Raw genomic sequence first — 24,888 nt, 5'->3', positions numbered from 1 at the left:
TATATATATATATATATATATATATATATATATATATATATATATATTGCAAACAGAACATGTAGCCCTCTAAAAGGGAAAAAGGAGGGAAATCTCTTTCTGGAGGAGCTTCCTGTTAGAGTTGTTTTTAATGGAGTCCCATGCGCTCAGATGGTGGAGCTACTGGTTTTCTGGTTCTATAAATTCTCCTGGTCAGATTCTTCAGAAGAGGTGCCTTCCTCCTTTCTCATAAGCCTTTTTCTCAAATCTTCTACATATCCCACCTCCTACTTCAGGATCCCCTTGACCCGTCCCAGTGTGCTCAGCTGCTCTTGCTCCAGCTTGCAACTGGGAGGAGGTGCTTTTATCAGGGTCCTCAGGAACAAGGGGGCCTTGGCATTTAGGGACTCTGAGTCTGGGATGTCCTTGTCCTGGTTATGTCCTCAATGTCTCCAAATACAATATTGTGTCTCAAGAAGGAGAGGGGCCCCACTGAACCTGATTTATTATTTTACAACTGTTGCCTGGCAATGAAATGTCAGCTTGCCAGACCACTGGGTAGGATCTGACTTCCAGATTTCCAGAGTCTTCTGTCTGTGAATATACCAGAGCCCATATATCCCTATTCAAGGGGACCTTTCTTCAGTTACCACTGTCCCCATGGCTGGTCAAAATGGCTTCCTGCCCATTCCTCAGAGGAACCCCTCACAAACCTCCACAAGTACGGTTATTGTCATCATGTCAGCATGTTCCTGTCAGCACAACCCTATACTATGCTGGCTTGTGTCTTGCCCTTGAGCACATGTGTACATGTGCATGCATACATACACACTCCCCATACACACACTCACATGCACACACCTGTACATACATTCACATGCACACACACCTGCACGCACACACCCTCCCATACTCTCATATGCACATACATTCACAGGCACACACATGTGCACACACATTCACATGCACACATACCTGCACAAAAATTCATATGCATATGCACACTTGCACACACATCCACCTGCATATACATCTGCACACACACACCTGCACACACATACACACACACACACACACACACACACACACTTGCACTCACGCGCCACCCACCTTCTCAGTATCAAGACTCTAAGACTTCTTTGAAGATGAAATCTATTATCCACTCAAATAATCATCCCGCCACCACTCCCTCCCCCCAAGATGATTAACATCTGTGAGCATTATTTAAAGCGCTGCTTGGTTCCCATTTTGAAAAGCTGTTTTCCCCCCTCCCTTTCATGCCAAATCCCCAATGTAGGCTCGACGCAGGGAGCAGCTCCGCATGGCCAAGAGAGGTCGGCTCTCATTAATACAGATCCCATTTATTTAAAAATAGCAATATTATGCCACTTTCAAATAGCCTGAGTGAGCTAAACCATTAAAAGATTGTGCGTCGCTGACTTCGGACCTATTGTGAAGGCTTAATATTTCACAGCACAGTGACATACGGCACATAACCCACGGAGCAGCGCTATTGGTTTGGCTGTTCGGGAATGAGGAGTAGGGAAATAATTGAAGAGAACATTTTATAGCCCAACACAGAGGAAGGGAGAGACTGGAGCTTGGAAAATGTCGTGAAGGCCTTCTGAAGCGAAGGGTGGGGTGGGAGGCACAGATGCAGTGGTCACGTCAGTGGTGCATTAGTACGTGTTCAGGGGTGGAAGGGTGGATGAATGGATGTTCCATCTCCTGGGTCCCCTTCACAGTGTGGTCATTTTCCAGAATCATTGTTCCTAACGTGGCTAGTAGACTGGACTTGCATGTGTTTCCATTCAGAGCCCGGAAAATGGCCAAATAAATGATGCTTGAAATAGAGCCACATTTGGGGGTTTGGGACGAAAGCGGGGGTAGTGGGGAAATTGCCAAGGAACCACAAACATTGGTTTTGGAATTAAGACAGATTTCAGTTTGGATCTTGATTCCACGTCTCCCTGTGTGGCTGAGAGTAAATTCTTAGCTTCTAGCATCTCAATTCCTGAATCTTTGCAATGAGAACAATAAAGGCTACATCCAGAGGCTGTGACAAGTTGAACATATGATAATACTGAGTTAATTTGGGTTTCTTCCTTCTGGTTTCCCCATTCTCCTACATTACCTCCTTCCTTTCTTTTCTTCCCTCCTAACACAAGGACTCTCTTCTCTGTCATTCTGCTCTCAGCTAAGACTTGGGCCCAGCCTAGGTGTGGTTTCTCACATGGGCACCTTGCTTCTTGGAAATGATCCTAAGGCATCCACATTACCACCAATCCTAGCCGTTCTCTTCTTTCTGCAGGCTTGAGTCTTCTGAGATTCTTTTGGTTACATGCGCCCTTCCCAAAGTAGCCATGCGAGTGACTCTCAGAAAACATGTGTGTTTCAAAGACCCAATGATTTGACGTGTAGATCTTGAGGGTCTGGAAGAGCCTGGCTAGATGCAAGCTCTACTGCCCCTAAATATTCCACAGCTCCTTCCGAAGGCTCTGAGTCCTATTGGGTGTGGCCCACGTCTGGGCATCTACCTTCCAGGAGGCTGGATAGATTTTCCCAAATGAGGGAGTGAATGTGGCATATGCACACATGGACCTCTGAGATCCATTGATTGAATGTGCTCCTCCTCCCGCCATCTTGTACAGTTCAGATTTACAAGAGAGGAAGAGATGAGCCTCTCTGTTCAGGCCTGCCACCCATGGAATCAGCCTGCTTTAACCTGGGGAGTGGGACATTTTAATGAGCATTAGAGACAGAGTAGGGACAAATCTCCCCACCTACCAACCTCCCCACATTCTGCACCCTGCAGGCCTTTTTGTTTTTAGATTCTCCTTCCTCCACTGACCCAGACCTCCACCCATGGGCAACCCACCTTCCTTTTGCTTCATTCTGTAGTTGTTAAAACAAAATGGAAAAAAAAATGTTTTCCAAAATCAAAGGTAGCACAGGCAGCACCTTCTGTTTTGTTGGTCTCTTGAAAAAATACCCTTTGAATTCTTCTTTCTTTAACCAATGGGAGTCTCTTGCCCTTTGCCATAAGTTCTGAGCAGGAGGAGCCCAATTGTAGCTCCACAGATATTTAATTAGACTGTATGTGGGGCCTGTGAGTTTGTTCTTCCTGCAGCTACAAAGCAAAAGCTGCCTGTTGATCTGAGAATGCAGAATATAGAGCTGCCGTGGATGGCAGAGAAGTGCCAGGTTTTCTGTCCATGGGGAGGGGAGGTGCAGAAAGTGAAGGTGGGGAGGGGACCTAGATACACCACTCCCCAGTTCCCCAAACCCTGATGAATGAAATGCTATCTTCTTTGGAAGGATCTCTTTAAATCCAATGGGGCCTTCCAGAACTAAATTCATACTTCATCGAATTGCAGTGACCTTGAGAGGTCATCCAGTGCACACCCTACGTGGCAGGGGTGGGTCTGGGTGCCAGTCCTGACATCAGTGCTCGAGATTGAAAGGCAGCAGAACTTAACATTTTTGTAGTAGATTTAATTTAGGTACCTTCTTTATAAAAGGGCATGCGTGATTCAAAAGATCCCCTTAATCTCTTTTCCTCCATCTTTGTTTCCTTCTTCTCTCTAAATTCCCCTTTCATAATCTAAAATAGCAGCCTCAAGATGGACGGTGCGAAGGAGGGGAACATATTCAAAGGTATTGGAGGGTCACCATTTCTGTTCTTTTTTCTCCTGCCGTAAGTCCTGCTTCAGGGAACAAGCAGACCTATAAATGAGATGTAGCTCATTCATGAATTGCTTGTGTATTATTTGGGAACACATTTTCCCATCAAGAATGATTGATGATTTGGTTCTCATGCTGGCCCACAGATGCCCATTTAACCTAATGGTGGCCTTGAAATATGAGTCTCCTCAAGTTTCTTGAGAATTATATGAGCAGAGAGTCCTCAGTAACCTAAATGTAGACCCCTAAGCTACATTTTTGAGCCTTTATGAGTGCTGAGCACCTGGCTCAGCCCAAAGTCCTCTGAGGCAGTGCTGGGGTTGGTAGGGCATTTGCTGAGGAACCATTTGCATTAGCTTTGGAATTAAGACAGACTTTGATTCTGATCTTGTTTCCAGAAACTTGGAGAACCTGGCTGGCTCAGTCGGTAAAACATGTGACTCTTAATCTCAGGTCGTGAGTTCAGGCCCCATGTTGGGCATGGAGCCTACTTAAAAAACAAAACAAAACAAAACAAAACAAAACAAAAACTCTAGAAGAAGAATGGCTGGGGAAGGAGGAGAGTGGCATGACCCATACGCACAATCTCAGAAGGTAGAGGGGGCCCAGTGGAAAGTGTACCAGGCCTGTCCTGGACAGTATGGTTTCAAGCCTTAGTTTAACCACGTTTTACTTCTGTGTTAGTGAGTGAGTCATTCAACACCTCTGGGCATCATTTTCCTTACAGATAAAGATGAAGACATACATTTAAAGAGATACATATACACAAGACTATCCAGAAATAAACATAGGTCTATAAATATAGTCATATAAGAGCAAGAGTGTTGGCAGAATGTGATTAGAACTGGATAGCGGTGGCCTGCAAAGGCAACAAGGAAGGGAAGGGGAAATAATATTTATTGAACACTTACTATGAATCATGCACCATCTTGAGTGGTTTGCATAGCGCAAGTTGGGAAAAAAACGTTACTTAAAGGTATCACACCAGCATTCTTCTGAGGGAATAAATCGTCTTTCTTTAGAAAAATACCTTTGTGGGGCGCCTGGGTGGCGCAGTCGGTTGAGCGGCCGACTTCAGCCAGGTCACGATCTCGCGGTCCGTGAGTTCGAGCCCCGCGTCAGGCTCTGGGCTGATGGCTCAGAGCCTGGAGCCTGTTTCTGATTCTGTGTCTCCCTCTCTCTCTGCCCCTCCCCCGTTCATGCTCTGTCTCTCTCTGTCCCAAAAAATAAATAAACGTTGAAAAAAAAAAAAAGAAAAAGAAAAATACCTTTGATAAGCCACTTTATGTGTGGAGGGTGAGGTATTGAGGGCATCTTTTGGAAAGAGGCACAAACACAAAAGAATGCCAAACTGTTCTGCATAAGAAACGAATAGAGTTTCTGGTTCAAAATGGCAGACTGAGGCAATAAATTAACCTCCTGTCTCTCTCAAGACCCCATTAAAATGATGTTAAAGGGATACAAAAGTGAATAAACCCATAATAATAAAGGGACTAGGGAGTGAAGTCGGAATCACCAGCAGATGAGAGATTTCAACGAACCCTTGGAAAATGAGACCTAGATGAAAATACGTTGATAAATGAAGTGGAGTGAGGAGCCAAAGCCCAGAATACATTCAGGTGGCAGCTGCAGAGGCTAGAAAGCCAATCTTCCTGGCAAAACAAAAGGAGGCTCTGGGCTCAGAGTCCACAGGTGTAGGGAAAAGGAGAGTAGGGTGATCCTGAAGAAGTGTTTCTACTGCCCACTCAGCTTAGCACCAGGGCTCCTTCCGTATGGAAGGTAGGCAGTCTAGGGCTTCTGGTGGGGATGCTGGAACCCCATAAGCCTCCTCATCTGGCTTCCACCTTACAGATGAGTTCTCAGCCTGCATCCTAAAGCAAAGCCTGCCACTTCAAAGCTCTGTCTTGTGGCCTTCTTACTCATGGAAGCCTTTCAGGGAAAGAGGCTTACATACACAACAGCTACATGGATAGTCAACTAGGTCCTTGCTTTAAAATCCTGTATAATGGGGCGCCTGGGTGGCTCAGTCGGTTAAGCGTCCGACTTCAGCTCAGGTCATGATCTCGCAGTCCGTGAGTATGATTTCGCAGTCCGTGAGTTCGAGCCTCGCGTCGGGCTCTGTGCTGACAGCTTGGAGCCTGGAGCCTGTTTCAGATTCTGTATCTCCCTCTCTCTGACCCTCCCCCATTCATGCTCTGTCTCTCTCTGTCTCAAAAATAAAGGTTAAAAAAATTTTTTTTAAAAATAAAATCCTGTATAATCACAGAATGCCAGATATACTGAGATACTCATCAGAGGGAAATATAAAGACCAACATAAACAAACAGAACAACTGACTGGGAGGAACCACAGTTAACTCAAAAAAAAAGGGGGGGGGGAATAAAACTTTCTAAATGCTAACAACTCTAGAGAACTTCAAGGTAACATTGTGTCCATCACTGCCATCATCAGCACCATCACTGGCATCACCATGACTGACACTTCCTTAGCAGTCTCTGGTACAGGGGCTGTTGGAAGCACTTCACATGCACTAATTCATTGAAACTCCAAATACTGTGGGAGTTACCTATTACAAACACCCCCATGTTGGAGATGAGAAAGCTGGACACAGAGATGTTAAATGACTTGCTGAAGTTCACATAATTACTAAGTAGGCAGAGTTGAGATTTGAACTCAACTGATTTGATTTCTGTCTTTGTGTTTCAACCACTACATTGAACTTTGTCTCATTAAAAATAAAATAAAATAATTTAAAAACATAAGACAAAAAAACCCTACAACCCCCCCCCCAAAAAAAAACCAACCAGTCTATGAAATGGAAATAATTAAAGAACAAGAGAGTCCTTGTGGAAATTAAAAATATATGATTGTCAAAATAAAACATTTAGTAGAAGAGCTGGAAGATAAGGTCAAAGATACCTCCCAGTATAAAGAAGAGAAAGAGATAGAGTTAGAGAGAAAGAGAGAGAGAGAGAAAGAAACCATCCAGGAAATTATCCATGAATATTTCCCAGAGTCAAAGAAAATCATGAGTCCTTAGGCTGAAAAGCCATACCAATTGTCTAACATATGAAAACTGACACTGATCCACACCTAGGCACCTGCTGATGACATTTGAAAGCAACAATGATAAAGAAAGAAACACCATACAACCACGCTGACTGGCCTCATTTAAAATGATCATCATGAGCCTCCAGTGGGCCCCTGAGGCCACCCTATACCCCATACCCCATTACATTTTTCTCCCACTCCCTGATCACTATTTTACATCACTTCCTGTCTTCTTGATAGTCTACAAACACCTCTCCTACTGTCCCTTAGCTGACAAAATGCCAGCAACAGAGAACTTTCCCACACACCCACCAGCACAGGTACCCAATACCATGCCTTCTATGAGGTAACTATGCTAGACTTTTGCACACCTAAACCAGCACATCAGTGTGGTCCAGACTCCATCCTCCTCCCCATTATCCCCTTATCACTTCTTCCAGCTCTGGCAGAAGTCACTTCCTCTGACTCCTCTATAGTCAGGTCCCCCATTCCTCAAAACTGATATTCTTAAAGTCACTATTCACTTAGATATTAAAAATAATAACTCAGTGTTCACTTCTTAATCCTCAATCCATGTGACACATGGCAGCATTCTGATATGGGTGACCACTTGCCCTTCTTTAAAGCACTTCATTCATATGGTTTCCAGATATCACGGTTTTCTGATTTTCTCCTTCCTCACTGGCTACTTCTCAGTCTCCCTTTCTGGCTACTTTTCATCTTTCTCTGAATTCTGGACCTTTAGGAATAGTCCAGGGCTGAGTCTTGCGTGTCTTCTGTCCTCTTTCTAGACTAACTCCCCTTGATTATGATGTTTGTGGGAGTGGACTTTCTTGGCCCTACCCTGTTTGTGGTTTGCTGACCTTCTTGAATCTGCAGGTTTATGTCTTTCACCCAGTTAGGGAAGTTTGCAGCAATTATTCCTTGAAATAATTTTCAACGCCATATATTTTTTCTCTTCTGGGACTCTGATGGCATGAATATTAGATATTTGTTGGGGTGCCTTGGTGACTCAGTTGGTTAGTGTTCGACTTCAGCTCAGATCATGATCTTGTGGTTCATGAAGCTGAGCCCCACGTTGGGCTCTGTGCTGACAGCTCGGAGCCTGGAGCCTGATTCAGATTCTGTGTCTCCCTCTCTGTCTGTGTCCCCACTCCCCTACTTGTGCTCTCTCTCTCAAAATAAATAAATAGACATTAAGCAAAAAAAATGTGTTATTGTCCCATAGGTACTTTAAACTTTTTTCCCCCTACTCTTTTCTCTCTGTTGTTCAATTTGGATAATTTTTAGCAATGTATTTTATTTTATTTTATTTTATTTTTTTCAACATTTATTTATTTTTGGGACAGAGAGAGACAGAGCATGAACGGGGGAGGGGCAGAGAGAGAGGGAGACACAGAATCGGAAACAGGCTCCAGGCTCCGAGCCATCAGCCCAGAGCCCGACGCGGGGCTCGAACTCACGGACCGCGAGATCGTGACCTGGCTGAAGTCGGACGCTTAACCGACTGCGCCACCCAGGCGCCCCAGCAATGTATTTTAAGGTTCACTTACTCATTTCCTCTGTCATTTTCATTCTACTATTGAATTTTATTATTGTGTTTTTTAGTTCTATAATTTCCACTTGGTTCTTTGTATCTTATACTTCTTTTCTGATATCATCTATCTTTCAAAAGTGTTTTCCTTTATTTATTGGAGTATTTTTATAATAGATGGTTTAAAGTCTTTGCAGGAGAATTTCAACACCTGTGTTTTCTTGGCACTGGTGCTTGTTAATTGTGTTTTCCCGTGGGAGCTGAGATTTTCCTCATACTTCATATGCTGAGTAATTTGAACTATATCCTGGGCATTATGTATATTATGGTTGGAGTCTCTGTTCTTGGTTTACATCCTTTGGAGAAATTTTTACAGGCAGTTAACATAGTTGGGTTCAGGCTGAACATTCCAGCTGGACTTCAGTGGGTTGTGGTTTCAAAGTCAGATCTCTTTCAAGGTCTTTGCTGTGCCACTTGGATCTGTGACTGTTACACCATCCAGTGGATAACATGGGGACCTGGTGGTGGTGAAGTGCACCTGTAGTTCAGTTCTCAAGGTTTTGGATTCACTCTTTAGGCTCAGATACATGCATGCACAGCTCAGGGAGATCCCAGGAGGTGATATACAACTTTATGGAGTTGCTTCCTTGAGATACTCCTGACACTTTCTAGGTCCCTGGGCCTTCTCCTTTGCTCCTCTGGCCAGAAAGCTGGACTGTACTTTCTTTGCTCTGTCTTACAGTATTTGCAACTCTGCCCCCATTCTGGATTCAAGAAGAGAGAGGAAAGAGAGGGGAAAAAATTGATTGAGTTTGCTCCCCCCTCTCCTTCTCTGATTGGAGGGAAGGTTCTTCATCCTGGGAATTTTACATATCTGGGACTCCCCGTGGCACTGCTGACACCACAGGGGAATCTGAAATTCACTGAACAGAGAAAAGGAAGAAGAATAAACAAAAGCAAGGAATTCTCTGCTCTTTCTAAATGCTGAGTCCCCTTTCCCACTCTTGATTCAGAATCAGATGGCTTCTCCCAGAGTTCTTTTTGCCCAGCCCTGGGGACACCAGAGGAAATGTGGGAAATGTACTGCTGTTTTGGTGGTACTTCTAATTCTGGTCTTATTCCCCAATCTGCCTGGTCCTGTTTACCTTTCAGAGTCCTCCAGTAGCTGTACCATTCATTCCATGTGAATTTCATAGCTGTATTCAGTGTGAGAGGCAGGGCAGTATGCTATTGGTCCATCGATGGAGATACAAAACCTGCTCTTGAAGCTTTGAAGGAAGATGCATTGAACCTAGAACTATTATTAATTGTGGGGGATAAATAGCATCACTTTCAAAAATCCAAAGACTGAAGATGTTTGCCTCCTAAACATTCTTCCTAAGGAAGTTACTTGAGGATGTACTCCTGCAAAACAAAGAAGATGAAATGAAAGAGAGGTGTGTGAGATCCTGGAATTTGTAGGACTAACCTACGAGAGATGTGAATATCCAAGAGATTATTTATGTGATGGATCCAAAGGCCAACTGGTCCAGATTAGAACAGATGGTACGATGCTTCTGGAACTATATTTCTATAAAGAAAATGGATTCCATGTGATAAATAATTGAAGGCGAAATGATTTGAGGGTATACTGAAGGCAAATTATTCTTTTCTCTTAAAGGAAAGAGAGAAAATTTTAGAAAATATAAAAATTCACACAAGAAATTGATGGTCTGTATTTGAAGAAAAATAAATTTTGTCATGTTTTCAGTATAGTGCTTGGGTGTGGAAAAAGAATACATTTGATCTAGATCATAGCAAGAATACCTTTCAAGTGAGCAAAGGAATTGTGGCATTTGATCCATTGAGAAGGACATAATTCTGACTCGCTTCTTTGCTTTGCAGTGAATTATATTTTCATAGAAATATTAATTTAAATGCCAGATCAGTAACAGTGGATTAGGTTATGCTGAGGTAACAACCCCAACTCTCATTGACTCTGATTGACATGGAAGTTTATTTCTTGGTTACCCACCATGGCCTAAGCAGGTCAGCACAGGACTCTGCTACCCGTAGTCCCTCGGGGACCCAGGTGGCAGAGGTTCTTCCTCTTTGGAGCTGCACCATCTAGAAGAGTTGGCTTCAGCTGCAGCAGCAGAAAGGAGTTCAGTAGATATCATCGGGTTTTTGCTATCTCAATCTGAAAATCACTTATAAGATTTCTCATGTTTCACTGGCTAGAACTGGTCATATTTCTTTTCTCACTAGGCAGTGAGGAAGATGGAATTGTAGCAGAGCAAATGGAATGTTTGGCGGCCATCTCTGCCCACTATTACCTCTCATTGGCATTCAACTTTTATAATAACTTATATGAGAATTGCAAACTGGTCACCTGGAATAAATGCAAACTTCAGATGAGGCTGGTTTGGGTATACAGAATTTTTTCAAAGAACTGGAACGTTTTGAAGTTGGACACATTATTTCTAGTTCTGTACAGTCCTCAATGCTCGCCCTGCCAAGACTCTGGGTCCATCTGACTCATATACCCAGCCAGTGTGGTCCTCGCAGATACTCACAGTCTCTACAATATAATGGAGGGCAGACCTGGGGATGCACAGTGCAATGTACATGTTGTCAGTCTGGATAATGAAAACATAGAGTCATAGAGTCACAGTGGACAGGGTGGAGTGTGGAAAGTAGATGAGAAGTAGAAGGAAATGTGGGTGTGCTTGTACATTCCTGCTGTAGAGCAGGAAGGCAAGATGTGCCACTTGATGTAGATGAAACAAGACATGTATATTTACATGTATTATTTAAAATCATAAATGTAATTAATAGAACTAAAGCATAATAAGTATGGAAGCTGAGAGGAGACCAGGAAGTCACATTGGATATGGTGTGAATATAACTCTTTATATTTTCTAGCGGGTAATCAATAGATAATATCCATGGTCAATAAATCAAGAAACGGAGGTATAAATATACCATTTAGGGTAGGTAGGAAACCACTGGGAGCCTTCTAAACAGAAATGGTTTAACATGGTTTCCTTTGGGGAGTAGGATTCAAGGTGGGGGTAGGAGAGAAGGCTTAATTTCATTTTAAGAATGTCTGTACTATTTGATTCTTTAAAAAAAATAGTAATGCATTGTCTGACATATATTTCTAAATTATTTTTAAAAAGAAATGGACAGGATTTGGGGTATGGGGGAAGACAGGGAAGATTTGAGAAGAGGAGGAGGAGGGGGGAAAGGAGAAGGGAGGAAGAGGGGGGAAAAGGAGGAGGGAGGAAGAGGGATAGAGGAGGGGGAGAGGAGGAGGGGAAAAAAAAGTACAGGTGCCATAGTGGGAAGCTGGACCCCATGGAGAAATGAAAAGCCAGTCCATTGGGTGGCTTGCTGCCTTTTAAGGATACAAACCCCAATATTCAATTTTAGGTTGTTTGCTTTGTGAGGATATAAATCCTTGTCATTGCCCCAAACCATGTAAGTGTCTACTATACAACTGGCTTCTGTGTTTAACCAGGAGGGAGACTAGAGAAAGGAACTGAATACCTAAGTACAGGGCACAGAGATAAGTAGAAAGAATGGCAGTGAGAAGGGAGTGAGAATAGGGGCAAGAATTCAGAGACTGAAGGGGTCATGAAGATTTAGGTGGTCTGACATTCACGGGAATCTTAGGAAGACATTAGTTTACCATGGAATGTGAAATAGGAAGTTTGTCAATTGTGTCTAAAGACAGAGGACGGAGTGACTTTAGCTGACATCTGGAGTATGTAAGTTATCTTACTGGATCCTCAAAGCAATCTTATGAGTTATTTATTCATTAATTCAACAAACATTTGTTAAATATTTACATATGGCACCATTCAGTAAGTCTTTATCACTATTCTCAAGGCACTTAGAATCTAATGAGGGAGATACTGTAATATAAGGTGACAAATATATGCACTAACCCCATGAAAACATGGAGAAGGAGCAGCTAACTACCCTGGGCTGGGGGAAAGTAGGAAGCTACACAAGAAGGTGGCTCAGGCTGAACTTGGCAAAATATAGAGAAGTTGCTTAGCAGGTAAAAGGGGAAGAGGTCAGGGAGTACTTGGAAGGGGGAAAGCACGGAAGCAAACCCTATGCCTCATTAGGTACCTCCAGAGTCTCTGTGTCAAGGAGGGCAGAGGACAGATGGAGGAGACTGGTGTGCTAGGCAGGGCCCACTCCACAAAAGCAATACTTCTTCTGCTCAGTAGGAAAGATCCATGAACCAGGCCACCCTCCTGGAACCAGGACTGGGTCCTGGATCATGGCACCCAGGATAAGCCCTAGCAGGAGTTTTGAGTTTCTTTGGGCATTTGGTCTAATGCATGTGTGGGGTCAGAGTGTCAGGAAGCACCCTGAAGAGCCAAACAGGAGCCAGCACCTACATGCATGCTGTTCAGATCCCAGTTTGGATGCAGGGGCCCTAATGCTCGCCCTGGTGGAGAAGGAACTCAAGACAGCTTAAGCAAGTTACTCAAAGGTAGAAAGATGCCCTGGCAGCCTTGGGAGAAGGTCAGACCAGAGTTGGGAAGTTGGTAATGAGGCCACTAAGGAATATAGTCAAGAAGTGAAGGGAGGGTAAATGAACCAAGGCCCTGGCAGTATGGACAGAGAGGAGTAGATACATTTGAGGATACTATGAAGTGGGATCTATACAACGTGATATTGATTAGAGTGGAGAGGAGGAGCCTAGAATAATTCCCAGATTTCTGGTTCAGATGATTGGATGGACAGGGTGACCCAGGTCTTTATCCCTAAGAGGTATAAGCTCCTTTTCCTCCCAGGCAGTAGTTGCTGCCCATTCAAGTTTGTCATGAGGCATGGGGACACCAGGAAATGCCCCAGGGACTCACTGGAGTGCCATATAGCTTCCCGTCCACTCCTATTATAGAGCAGCAACTTGGGCTTCTTATAATAAAGATCTTCAGGAATCTATTCCTGAAATCATTGCTGCACTGTATGCTAACTAACTTGGATGTAAATTAAAAAAATAAATAAAAATAAAAAATAAAACTTACTGTATAATTAAAAAAAAATAAAGATCCTCATTTTGGCTTCACCATCTACCAGCACGAGCAGCCTAAAATGACTGGGTGGTCCTCGGGGCTTCGGATTGGGTGGAATCCTTACTGTTCCCTGTCTGGGAACCAGGAGCTGCAATGCCAAAGAACCTGAATTTGCAGGAACTCAAAGCACAAATTCTGCAAGTAAGTCACTAGGAGTGAGTCAGAGGGACCACAGCAACATCCACTCTTTGCTTCCTGAGCCTGTATATTCTAGCCATTAAGGACACAGAACTATGTACCAACTACAGCCTCAGGGCATATACTCTGTGCTGTAGAACAGCACTCCAACCTCCACCCCTTAGCTGGAGCTTTAGATGGGCTCCATTGTTCTGCCTTGCTTCTTCAGGGTGATAGGGTATACGCAGTATCAGTGGGTCAGAGAGTCAAGAGTCCATTCTCGCACCTCTTTGCCATAAGATGTGTCCCTTGGTCTGACAATGCTTGCGGGATCCCATGTCAGTAAGCCTGCATTTCTCCAGCCTTCAGAGTGCTGCTGGCAGAGATGCACCATAGGCAGCTATCTAAATAGGCAATATAGACAAACCCCTATCCAGAGCAGGTGTCCATTCCAGGCAGGACAAATCACTGCCCTTCTAGGGTAGAAACAGTCCAATGCCACGGGAGGTCAATTGGTTTTCTCCACACGTGGTGTCGCACTGAAACCTCAACCGTTTCTGCTCCTGGCATTCAGTAGTAGCACGAGTGAGATCAGCCTTGGTGAGAGGGAGCCCATGCAGTTGGACCCATGCACAGCCTCCATCCCTGTTGGCATCGGAAAAAGCCCCAGGACCGAGAGCAGAAAATGCGCAGAGAACGACGTCAGCATGAGAGCTGTCTAAGGCCGCTAGGGCTGACATCACTCATGAAGTGAGGAGACGTGACACAGAAGGATGATCCAGGGGATTCCTTTAAGATAAAGAAATGAAAAATATCTTCTGACAATTACAAGTTAGAATGGCCACTTGAGCACACTGCTAGGTGCTGGAAAGACCTGCAAGAGTGAAAGATGATGATGAGCATGCTGGTATGGGCACAGGGTGCAGGTGGTGGAGGGCCTCCCATTCTGGTTCAGGTGCTTATTAAGCCTCAAGGATCCCATCTGGAAAAGCCTGTGGAAGAAGCTGTGGGAACCTGGCAAGATGCCAGTCTTCCTTGTTGCTCTGGAGGTTGCTAGTGCTTTCCTGGCTTAGCCTCTGAGACTATCAAAGGTAGGTAGGACTGTAGGGACGGCCTGGTCTAATCCCTCCTTTACAGATGAGGACCCTGAGGCCTGGCATTCCAAAGGGCAGTCCAAGGTCACTCAGGCAGTTATTGACAGAGGCAGACTAGAACACTGCGGCTTAAGGTTAAAGCTGGGGACCTTAAGCAAAAGTTTCTTCGTGGACTCCACTTACATTTTTTAGTTAGAGTATAAGCATGTGCTCAGTAAAAGCCTGGCCTGCATTCTTGCCGCAGCATAAAGGAGGAGGGGAGGGTAAAGGAGTGCTCAGACAGACTTTATAGTATGGTCACTTGATGCCTTCCTCACGTCTCTACCCCAGTGCCCTGAGGGAATCTGTGCATTTACTGTCCATCTATTGCTGTGCTCCTCTTAGAAGAATTGTGTGAGATGATTTTTGTTTTGTTTTTGCTTAAAATGATGCTTCTGTTGTTTGCTGTGAAGTCATAAAATCATCTTCTGCCTACTCTTAAAATCCTAGAAATTAACCTATTTTCCATCTAAGATACATTGATCTATCAGTTTGCCCATCCATGTATCCATCCATCCATCCATCCACTTCTCTCTCTCTTTCCCTCCCTCCTTCTCTCTCTTTCTCTCCCTCCCTCTCTCTTTCCCTCTCTCTCTCTGTCTCTCTCCGTTTCTTTCTCTCTCTCCCTCCTCCCCTCCTTCTCTTACTCTCTCTCTCTCAAACATTTGTAAAAAGTAAGAGTATAGCTTAAGGAGAGGGACCCTTCCATGACCTGAAACAGGCAAATGCTCTCTAATGAGGATGCCCTGCTCAGATGCGCATTCTGTTCCCTGGCTGTTGAAACAAGGCAGTGTCAGGAATGAGACAATCCTTCGGCCATCACTTATCTGGCTAGACAGAACCACTCCCTTCATCCCTCTGGGAGACTTCTTTCTCCCAGCCCCTTACCAAGTGCTGACTATAACCTGGTAGAGTCCAACACATTGTCATTCTAATTTTGGCTAGTCCAAGCTGTTAGAGCAGAAGCCAAGGAGCTCCAGAGATAAAGGACACCAGGATAGAGGAGGCAGGAATCTTTTGGGTATTTTTTTTTCAACAAAGAGTAAAAAAGCATGAGAAACGTGGTAAAAATAGCTTGTAAATCAATGGTCAGCTCTCTTCTTCTGCAGACACATCTATACCCTGTATAGGAGCCGGCTGCACCTTGCACTTCTTTGGAATCGTTATGATCCCAGTAACCGTTTGTTCAAGGTTAGCATAGTTTCAGCCTCACACAGTGGGTGCTCAGTAAGTATTATAGTGACTAATTGGCTGATTGATGGGATGGATGAATGAAGTCACCTTATGCAAGGGCCACATCTTAGCCTGAGACCCTCCTTCTCCTCCCCCCTCCCCATTCTCACTCACAGAGATCTTGAAGAAGCCATCGGGAGGGAAGTTTCAGGAAGGTCTGTCAGCCGGCATTGGCAGCCTGTCATCTTCCTGGTTCCCTCCTCTCCAGGGCTCACTCTCACTCTTGCTCCTCCCCTGCTTCCTGCTGTTCTCCCTCTCTCCATCTCCACCACCCCCCTCCTCTGGAGGCCCCAGACTCAAACTGCTGGGAAGTCTCTTCAAACAGGATTGAAATTGCTTTAAATATTAGAGGATTAGGGGAAGACAAACAGACCTGGGGAAGGTCTGTGTTTGGGGGATTAGGATTAGATCTCTTCTGCTGTCCAAGCATTAGCAGAGGCCGGGCTGCCTGACTCTAGCTCTGTCCTCTGGAGCCTGGGCAGCTCAAGGTTAGGCCTCCAGGGCAGCCCATATCCTTGGGCTGATCTCTCTGCAGAGCTCTGTTTTGAGAACTTTCAGAGTAAGTCCCAGCCATGCCGCTTTTTTTCCTGTGTCCTGCTCTCCAGGAAACCACCACCAATTGAGTAAACCTGAAATAAACCCTATTTTCCATCACTGCCTGTAACCCTAGCCAGTGGCATCAGCTGACCATACATGACATGCGTTGGGTACTCTGCTTTGAACTAGGTATAGGTAGTGAGGAAAAAGAAGCCCTGAGGCCAGGCAACAAAATATAAATCCAGTGTAAGACAGGAGTGTGGGTGCATTCATTCATGTCTGTTTGCTTAACTAAGCAGTCAACTGCATCATGGCTCGTGTCATGTGTCATGGCTAAAGCCCCCTACTGGTTATAATTGAGTATTTATCAAAGTAGATTTTATTACTAATTCAAGTCTTCCAATCTTAGAGTTTGAATAGACCAGAGAGGCAGACCTCCTCTAGAGCATCTGTGGTGGGTTGTGACCCACTCTCTTCTGGAACTTTCTGGGTGACAGGGAGCAAGATGGCCCATTTCGTGGCTGTCCAGTCTGAAATGTTAGAAAATCTTCTCTGGTATTGAAAATGTTCCTCTTCCTGGCAGCAGATACAGTGATCTCAATTCTATTCCTAGAATTAAATATACAGATATAAATCTCAACTTGGAATTTGAAGTGCAGAGAGATGAAATTCTTAAACTGAACACAAAAAGAATTCATCATAAATTTAAAAGTTGGTACATTGGCTACATTAACCTTATGAATCTGTTCATCCCTAAACTATCTTACCCCGCTGTGGGGCTTGCATGTAGAATGCAAGCCCCACAGCAGGGTAAGATAGTTGATACACATACATTTGAGAAAGGACTCCAGTTCATCCTGCATCAGAAATTCCTCCAAAAAGTGAGGAGAAAAACAGACAACCCAATTAAAAAAAAAAAAAAAAAAGACATGCAAAATTCTGGATCAGCCCTATAAATGGCCAATAAACATGGGAAAAGGGGCTCACCCTCGTTAATAACCAGGTAAATGCAAATTAAAACCACATTGGGATTTTGCTACATTCCATGTTGGCAGGAAATGTGAGTCTGACAATAGCAAAAACGTGAGGTGCAGTGTTATCGTTGCTAGTTGAATAGTAGTAAATTGAAACAAACAGTTTGAAAAACACTGTTCAGTGTGCTCTGATTAAGAAATTCCCCCAGACATCCCCCTCCTAGTTATATGCCCCACAGGAGCACATGTGCACCAGGATACACACATGAGGCTGTTCACAGCGGCATCGTCAGTTTAATGGCTCTAGAATGGAAACGACCCAAATATCTCACTAATATTTGGTTGATTAATAAATTATGGCATATTCACACAAGGGAAATAACAAACACTACAAAAATGGACAAACCATTATGACAAGCAATAGCATGGCCGAATCTTGAAAGACCACAATGTTGAGCAAAAGAAGTGAGTGCATTATACATCTCCATTTACATGAAGTTCAAAAATAGGTAGAAGTAAGCCATATTCTTCTGGGTACATGTTTAGGCAATAAATTAGGAACAAAGTTAAAAAAAAACTGATTGCCATAGAAGACAGAGATCTGAGGGTGGTGGTGTCCTCTGAGGGAGGGAAGCAGGGGTGGTTGTGAAGAGGAGAGAAGTGGAAGAGTGGAAAGAGGTAACTGGCACCTCTGGACCTTGACCTGGGTGGTTGGATACATTGCTTTGTTTTAATGATTGGTTAAGCTATATATTTGTTTTCCATACTTTCACGCAATGTGCATTATACTTTGCAATTTTAAAAATGGTTTTAAAAAGATCATTCTAGTTTTGACAGCTGTAATCCCACTGAAACACTCTCTTTTCCAGGCCAAACATCATTAGTTCCTTCAATAAATAATTTGAAAGCTTCTGCCAACCTAGGGCCCCTTTTCTTTCTCCCTTCCCTTCCCTTCCCTTCCCTTCCCTTCCCTTCCCTTCCCTTCCCACTTGTCTACCTATCTATTTATCTGTCATCCATCCATTTAAGCAATGATTGTTACTTCTGTTAGGGGCAACAGAAGGTTGTAGAGGTGGGGAAAACCCAAATAAGAGTAAGTGCAAGACCAGTTTGTACTTTGCAAGGTTCAAGTGAGGACAGATGCCATCAATAAAATAAACAAACCATTAAATAATAAGCAAACCATTAAATACACAAGCCATTAGTATGAGAACAGAAGTGTCTACACATTCATAATTTCTTAATTTCTTATCCTTGATGATAATTAGTCCACTGACAGACATTAGTTGGGGTAAGCTACAAACAGGTGCCAACAGGCAAAATCAACTGTAGAGATGCAGGCTGCCTAAACAGGCTGCCCAGGACTGGAGGAAGAGTGCCATCTCATCAGCTCAGCAGATGTGGCCACTGTTTTCCTCGGAGGCTCTGCTCTGCAGCCTGTGGGGAATGAGATGTAGCTCCTGACCTCTCCTTGCTGAGGGGTCTGGCTGGGCCTTGAGGCAGACCTCCGGTCCCAACACGAGAGGCGGCTCCAGAGACTTCCCAGCCGGGTTTTATTTAGGGGCAACCAGTCATATCCCTTCCCCTCCTACCTCAGGGAAGGGATAAAGCTTGGGGGAAAGTGAGGTCTTACTTGGTCACTTGCAAATGTTAATTAGCAAGGCCTGCCTGGCAGAGTGAAGTCCCCTCTCTGGGATCGCCTGGGGAGTAAGAGGACTGCAAAGGCACAGGTGAGGCTCAGCAGCAGACAGCCCCTGAGAGTGGGGGCTGAAATGCATTTCCTCCATCACCCACAAGCTCTCAGGCACTGGAGACAGTGACACCTGTGTCTAGTCAATGAAAACATCTGTCTACCTGAAGCTTCACTCCAGGTCTTTATTTACCATTATTATAACATCAGACTCTCCAGTTTTCACCATGTATGTAGCTCTCCTCGGGCCAGGGCTTACCAGCCAGTGTGCTGGCAGTCAGCTCAAGGAGAAAGTCTATCCGTCTTGCTCTCGTGGGGCGGGGGGGGGGGGGTGGGGGGGTGGGGTGGTAAGTCCCTTGACATTGACTGTGGGCCCTGCCTAGGAACTGCCTTCTGAATCATACTGATGGAAGTGTAAATGGATCTAGGCAGGTCGGGAAATTTAATTCTGCTTTTCAATGAAACATATAGAGCTTGTTGTTGCATACTTTCAGTCGAGAAGGTGCATCTCAAGTGGGAAAGATTAGGTGTCTCCTGGGATCACAGCACCTTCTTACAAATCTAAGGCAGTGCAATCCATACAGGTGTGGAGATTCAAATCGAGGCTCCCCAGACATTGTCTGAGCAGCCTCGTTTCTCCGGATTGCCGCCCTATCCTCCTGTCTCTGTTTTCTCCCTGAAAAGTGCTTTTGGAGAGAGGCTTATGTCAACATGGGAGGTCTTGGGAGATGGGAGGTTGCTCAGAGGGTAAGATGGGGTGGGGTAGGTGTCTGCCTATATCACTGGGGGCTGGGAGTCTGTACTGCATGACAGAATTGAGCCCAATAAGCCAGGGGCTCAGGAATCATGTCTAGAGGCTGTGTTTGTTTCTTCAACCAATGTAGATTGAGTACCTGCTATGGTCTTGAATGCCTCAGACTATTCATTTCGCCGTATTCTGACAATTTCCAGATTTTCTTCTCATGGAACTGTGGAATTTTTAGACAGAGAAAAGGCCTGATAAACTCTCCTATCCCTTTTATCCCTTTTACTTTGAGTCTGCAGGGAAACAAATGTGTTTTGCCTTAAATTACTGAACTGGTACTTAGGGAATTAGGACTTGAACTCAGATCTCTTGACTCCAAATTTTGTATTCTTTCCATCACACTCAGGGTGAGAGGCCATCCTTGTGTATGGACAACCATATGGTGTCAAGATTTTGGCAGAAAGGGACAGCAAAACACATAGAATGGCTTGCCGAAGGTCACTCAGCAAAGTAGGGCAGAGGAAGATTGGAGCCAACCCCATTTTCATTCAGCCTGCCATCTTCTTGGGCCTGAATATTCTCTTCTGTTCCCTTTTCCATCATCTCTTCCTTGGATTTTGCCATAACCTTCTCTTCTTACATGGAAGGCTCCAAGTCACATGATGGAAATAACCACCCATCCACTCTCATCTGCCCATCCACCCACCCAGGCCTCCCGGCGTTGTGGCCAGGACAAATGTCTGCTTTGGAGACGGGATCTGGAGATGAGGAAAAATAATAAATTGAGAACTGAACAGGACTGAGCATTGCACACACCTCCCCATCTGCTCTCGAACAGGCTGCTGGATTTGCCTGAGATCAGGTCTCTGTTTCTGATCTGACGACAGATGCCCGAGCCGTAAATAACTGTGTGTTTTTCCCCTGAACTTTCGCTGCCATCTCCTGATGTCTTGTGTCACATTGTGTTCTGGGGAGAGGTTCATTGGAGCGTGCTGCCACCTCCTTGTCCTCGTTCCCCCTCTGCTCTGAGCACCGCCACCCCAGTGGGTGCTGAACTGCTATTGGTGGGAGTTCCTGTGGAAACTGGGGATTAGGGACCCAGGACTGCTGGCCCTACTCTCCATTCACTCAGCACAATCTCAGCCCCTCTCAGGGAGACTGAAGTTGTTGTTTGTTCACATGGGCAGGGATCATCTGCGTGAGGTTATGCTAAATCTGCTGGAAGATTTCTGACTTGATATTGGCAGAAACAAAGGATGTAGAGGGGAGACTTTGCAGGCAGCTGGGCCAGTCCCAGAACCCCCAGGGCAAAAGATGCCCTAATGTGGCCCCAAGCCTCCTGTCCCCAAGGAGTGACACTAATGTGTAAGGAAGTATCTTCTCCATCCCTGCAGGGCATTACTAAATGATCCTGCTTTCCACCCTTAGTGGTGTAGTGCCCATCTCCCTGGCCCCCACCTCCCTTCCCACACTCTCTTACTGCATTTGGTTCATCTAGAAATCCAGAGGAGTTACCCTTGGTACAGATCAGAATGGAACATTCTATAATCAACAAAACCTGCAGCTTAGCTCTTTCAGCTTGTCTTGGTGACAGATGAAAAATTGATAGTAGAATAGCAACTTCAGATGTTGGCAAAGGTTCAAAATTAGGACCTGTTCCATTTTCTGCTGTTCTGACTCCACGCCGTACATCTTCTTTCCTCTCTCTCTTCCTCCTTCCTCTCCCTCCACCTCCTTTTCTCTCCCTATCCTCTCAATCTCAAGACATCTCTCTCAATTTCTTTCCCAATCTCCCAATCATTCTTGTCGCCTTTCCTGTCCTTATCAGCCTCTCCGCCATCTCTCTCAGTTCCTCTCTTTTCTGTCTTGGCTTGTCACTCTTTGTCTTTCTGTTTCCCAGCCCCTCCTCCCTCTGCAGGCATCTGCCTCTGCTTCTCTCCCTCACTTTGTCCTCTTCCCTTAGTCTCCCGAGGTGTCTTACACGAGATGCTTATGAGCCTGCCCACATCCGAACCCTGTCAGTGCCTGGCTCTCTCCCCGCTCCAGGTGACAAGGGAGTTCAAGGCAAAGGACACTTGTCACATTGCTCTCCCAGCTACCTGGCTTCAGGCAGTTCGCCTGGTGGTGGTCTCAACAGGGGATCAGTGCTTCTCCGGGGTCAGACCAGGCTGAGCACGTGTTCCCCGCTCGCTTACCTTCCCATGGACTTTGTGCACCTTTCCAAGAGCTCCCACTCTTTGTCCTCCTCTGAGTTCTCTCTCTGGCCTCTTGTCTTTATCTCACTCTCTCCCTCATGACCTTACTCTGCCTCTTCCACTGTTCATCTCCTTCCCTGCTTTTTTGTCTCCCTTTTTCTTGGTCCTGCCTCATGACCCAACTCCCTACTTCTGTTTCCTTCCTTCTGTTTTTCTTTCTCATTATTTTTTTTTCTTATACTGTCCATATGTTCCCTTTAGCTACTCTTACAGCCCAGCTTTATCTTTCCCCTGGAGGAATCCCAGACCCCCTCCTTGTGATGGAAGCAATACTTTTCAGCTCTCAGCACCTTGGGTCTTTCTCTTGGTCTTCCTGCAGCACTGTGTCTCTGCTCCAGGTGGAGTGTCCACATTCTCTCCTGAAGAGCAGCTGGGACTCTCTACCTATCTCTGCAGGTCTAGGTGTTTCTCAGCAGATTGAGTAGAACATGGCACAATGCTTAAGAAGCAAGATGTGAGAGCAGTGCAAGAGACTGCTGTAGGAGATTTGGGGGTGGCATGCTGGACACGGTGAGGCATGTAAAGCTGTTCTTCATTTCTGCTATGCACAGAAAAATGAAGAATGAAGGATTAGCTGAAGCCATGGGGCTCTAGCCAGGAGATCCATGGGTGGCTAGAGAGCATCGCCAGGGAGACTGAGGGGCTGCTTTAAGATAGTTTTGGAGAAGGGTCAATGTATCCTGATGGAGTGCTTCTGGTGCTGTCCATCCCTGTGGCAGATGATGGAAAAGGTGACCTCCAGTTCCCTTTGTGTTTTTAGCTCAGGCTCCTTGCTACTTCCTCAGCCACAACAACACTCAGACTCTGAATCTGTGACTGCAGATGCCTCATTAGCCCCTGTAAATAGCGATATAGCCTAGCTACGTGAGCAATCACAGGCATGATTCATCATTCCAGTGCACTGACTTGACAGAGCCCCCTTCTGCTCTGATGCCATTTCCTTCTACCCCAGGGCACCAGCTCCATCTTCATGGCCGTACTCCGCCCCTGGGACCTGGCTGGGTGGCTTGGAAGTCCTCAGGCACTTGTGGTTCTCAGGCCCAGTCTCACTTCCTCTAGTCGGACAAGTGGCACAGTCCCACATCCTCCTTGGACAGTTCCCACCCCCCTTCTCTGCGTCGCTCAGCATAATCTGGGCAGTGAGCATGAGACAAAGCAAGGGAGTGCAGCTGGCCAGCCAAGACCATTCTGTGTTCCCAGGCTTTGAGACAGAGTCGTCAAGGTCTGGAGACTGCCAAAGGGCATCTGACTGAGTGAGACATGCATTTTTAATAAACTATATTTGACTTCCATGATGGGCAAGTTATTAAGTCGTTTGACAGCCAATGGCATGAGGAAATGAAAGAATACCTTAAAAGTAGACATTTCTTGGCAGATAAGGGAGAAATTCAGTGAGCTGGAGGCAATAGAAAGAGAAATGCAAATAAAGATATGATGCTTTTACCTATCTGCATATAGTGGAGAAGCCATTAATATAACAGTGAATAGTGGGATTTTTATCACTACTTGACTTGAATGTCTCGAAAAACTGGCTCAGCCTTGAAAGGATCAGTCTTTGTAGCTCTGGACCAAGCCCCGGTCCTTTGTCTCTGTGCTGAGAAGATGAATTTGTTTTCTGATGTGTTTTCCCTCTGCCTCCCCCTTTCCACATCCTTCTGAAATGAGCTTTGGATTGGTTTTCCATCACCACCTGATTTGGAATTATTAAGGATAATGATAAGGAGTAAATGGTTCTTTCTCACCCCGAGGCACACTATTGAATTGATAGATGCAGATCCAGACAGGCAACCTCGCTGTCCACCGCTTCAGGTGATCCAGTGAATGCACCTCATTCTCAGAGACCTCTGTGAAACCCACTTTCTCCATGAGCCTTTTGTGGTCACTCTGGGCATCCAGTGAGTTTCCTCTTTCTCTAAAACCCTACAGACTGACTGTCCATATGACTTATGTGTTGGGCTCCATCTTTCACTGCCTAGAATTGACAGTTTTCCTTGCCAAGTGCCTATGGGTTGTAATTCTTTTGTAAGCTCTTTTAGGTTTGTTTCTTTATTTTTTCAGCCTCTATCCACAAGACCTGGGGTAGAACTTGAGGTGACCACACTCCCTCTCCTTGTGTAGGAAGGGGATACCATCTGCTTTGGGCCATTTAGTAAGACAAACTGGTGAAGGACAGCATATAGCCATTTATAGCAGGGTTTTTAATATCACATCATTGCTGACATGACCTTGAGAAGCCCAGGACTTGTGTCCTAGAAGAAGTGAATATTTGATATAGTTCACCGGCTTCTCCCTTATGTTATTCTCTCATCTCTGTCCCAGGGATTGTAGAGAAACAGTGTTTGTAGACTTTAGAGCTGTGCTGTGGGGAGATTGCTGGGGGTGAGGGATGGGGTGGATAGCCAACTCATCTTATTGTCTTAAGGTTCTTTTTTTTTTTAATCCATGATTCTTCTTGCCTTGTCACTTGCAGTGATGCCCAAACTTCAAACCCTTCCACTGAGCACTGTGGAAATGTGCTCCATATTTTACAACGTCCCCTGAATCCTCAATCCCATGTCTGAGCAGCTCCATCACCTTCTCGCTTTAACTGAACCCAGATCTTCCCTAAGGATCCTCTTTCTCCCTAAAATCCATTGGTGGCTCTCTTTTCTCTTACTTCCCAGTACTTCTGGCCTTGGGACTATGTGTTCTCCGTGGTTCTCACTGCTGCATCCAGAGTTGTTTGTCCTCCTCCCTAAAACCACCCAACTTTTTGAAGTCATCAGACCATACTTCCTTGACCTATTCAATATGACCTCTTGAATGCCTAAGAAGAATCCCCCAAATCCAACTCTACTGGCACCAACTCCACCCACAAAATCTGTTTCTCCTCCTCAGT

The sequence above is a fragment of the Herpailurus yagouaroundi genome, unplaced genomic scaffold (genome assembly GCF_014898765.1).
Source record: "Herpailurus yagouaroundi ecotype Mexico unplaced genomic scaffold, PumYag 161, whole genome shotgun sequence".
In the NCBI taxonomy this organism is placed as follows: domain Eukaryota; kingdom Metazoa; phylum Chordata; class Mammalia; order Carnivora; family Felidae; genus Herpailurus; species Herpailurus yagouaroundi.
The sequence above is the reverse complement of the archived record's forward strand: the minus strand, read 5'-3'. Positions refer to the sequence as shown.